We start from the raw sequence: 2,782 nt of genomic DNA on the forward strand, positions 1-2,782 counted from the left end.
AAGCAATTTCTAAACGGTTGATCACGAAGAGATCATCAAGGGAATATAAAAGGAAAAAAAGACATAAAGCAAATGACCCCGAATCAAACACTCTCAAATAGAGAATATGTAATTTCAATTTTTAGTTTAGACTTAAACATTTCTTTTCAGTGCTTGTGTGCTTGCACCCATTGGAGGCATTCTGTTTAATTCCAATCGTAAAGTTATCGCCAATAAAGCACTCCTTTTTGGGACTTTGTCTCAAGAGGTTTGTTCCTTACACAATCGTTTGATCCCTTTTTAATTGTTAGCGACTACCCGTGCGAAACAGAATGATATCTAATGGATCATCTTATTTGAGTACGTTAGTTATTTTATTTTATAAAATGTTGGGTAATACAATCATTTCTTCAATAATTGCAGTTAGTAGGAGAAATGCATTCAAGATCGTTAAGATCAATATGGAAATCCATCTCAATCTCTTGAATTTTCACTTTTAAAAGTAAAATTTGTCTAGAAAAGTCTCGAGACATCATTTTACGAGGAAACAATCGACATATGTGATGCAGAACAATTAGAGGAGAAAATCATATAGCAATTGAAAAAGAGGAGAACTGAAAAAAAAAAGTATGAAAATGCGAATAATTTTTACCTCATATTTCACCTAGGATGTCAGATTTGCATGAGCGAGTACAATTAGGAAGCTTTTTCAGTTCTCTACAGTTTTGCAGGGTAATGACTGTGGCCTTTGGCCTATATCGCCAACCTTTCGGGATCAAGTTTCATTATTTAGGGATCTATTTTAACTTTTTTCTATTTTGAGTCAGTTTTAGGGTATTTTCATCATTTTTTACAGCGGCGTTCTCAATTAAGATTTTAATAAATTTTAAATGATTATAAATTCTAATTAATTTGGTGGATTTAAATAGATTCTTATAAATTTCATAAGAATCTCATCAAATATGGTGAAATTTCAAAAGATTTACTTATATGTATTTTTAAGCTTGAAATCCATCCAAATCTTTTAAAATCCTTCTATTAATGAAATCTTTATAAATTCACTAATTATTGAGGATACCTAAATTTTAAAGGATTTCATTAAAATTTCAATTGGGGACACCTAAATTTTAATGAATTTAATTAAAATCCAATAAAATCTCAATTGAAGATACCTAAATTTAGAATGATTTTTAAAATCCATTGCAATTTCAATTGAGGACATCTCCTAGTTCCATTCAAATTTGTCTACCGAATTAGGGTTTCATTTGATAATGATCAGAGACCTTCAAAAAATAATTAACCTACATTAATCAATTTTTCTCCATGTAGTGCTCTACTTGTGTAAATTTCTCGATCGTGGAGGCATATAAACTCACCAACTACAATTGTTGTGGGCTTTCTTCCCATCTATCTCAAATCTTTAATCCATATCAAACAGGGACTTAGTAGGCGGTGCGTGATTTTTAAGACAATTGTTTGTGGGGGTGAATATCACGTCATTCAATTCAGATATTTAAAAAATCAGATTGAACTGATTTTTCTTTTAGTATTATATGGAATTAAAGGAACCGGGTCAGTTCATAACTGATATTTTATGTTTCGTAAATAAAATTTCAAGTCAAGATTGTTGCAGACATTTTTTTGTTCTTTTTTATTTCACTTGAGCACTTTTCTATTTTAAGCCCTTATTCGGTAGAATTTAAATCAAAATCAATAATTAATTTTAAGCACATATTTTTTGGGACTCATAATTTTTCAATCACACATTTCATCAATTTTTATCAAAACATACTACAAACATGATTTTAAACCCCATCAAAGAAGGACTAAATGATAAGGATAATTCTGTTTGAACAGAGCCTCATAATTTTGTTTGGAGGACCTATCCAAACAGGGAGCCTAATTGGCGCCCCCTTCAATTTAGCGATCTGGACGTGGCTCTGTCCATCCAACAAATCCCAAATGATAAAACTGTTGATTATTTTAAACACATAAGTTATATAAATTACGATTTGATTGAAATATTATTATATAATATTTTTGAAACCAAATCAAAATTTGATTCTATAGCTAACACTAAAAGCTGAATTGGAATTGTCCATTTCTTAGCAGGTTCTTGGGATGAAAAATAATTGATAATTTAAGCAACTTGTAGGGAAACAGAAAGCCAAGATTGCCGGCCTCCACCACTACCACAATATCCTCCTTGTTTGTAAGCTGTAATATAGCAACAAACTTAATCCTGAATTTACGTCGATATCTTGAAATTAAGAAATATTTAAGATTAAGTTCGAGACAACATATTTCAATTCACAGTAAACGTGATTTTAACTTCTTTTTTTCTTTATTAATACAATCGAGTACTATACATTCTATAACGCCAAAGAAGCCAACATAAATTGCATTTTGCATTTGGATGCTCAAAAACTCAAAAAATTTAAATTCTTAAATCTTCAATTTTTATCACTTTGGAACATCAGATCAACTCACAATAACACCATTTTAACTTCTTTTTTATGAATACAATCGTGTGCTATATTTTCAACGTGAAATTTATTTCTTAACAAAGGCAAGTGAAAGCTATATATTGGAGGCTTTTGAATTCATATTTTCTAGGGCCGGCAAAACTCTCAAACCGAATCGAATCGAATCGAACCGGACCCAAATTGAATCGAGTTGTTCTTTTTAAGTTAAATACCCAAACGGATATCTGAATCGAGAATCGACAAATTCGATTCGGTTCTCGATTCTAAATCAAGAACAAAAACTCCCAAAATTTTTAATTAATTTATTTTAAATAAGC

The sequence above is a fragment of the Olea europaea genome, chromosome 21 (assembly GCF_002742605.1).
Source record: "Olea europaea var. sylvestris chromosome 21, O_europaea_v1, whole genome shotgun sequence".
NCBI classification, from domain to species: domain Eukaryota; kingdom Viridiplantae; phylum Streptophyta; class Magnoliopsida; order Lamiales; family Oleaceae; genus Olea; species Olea europaea.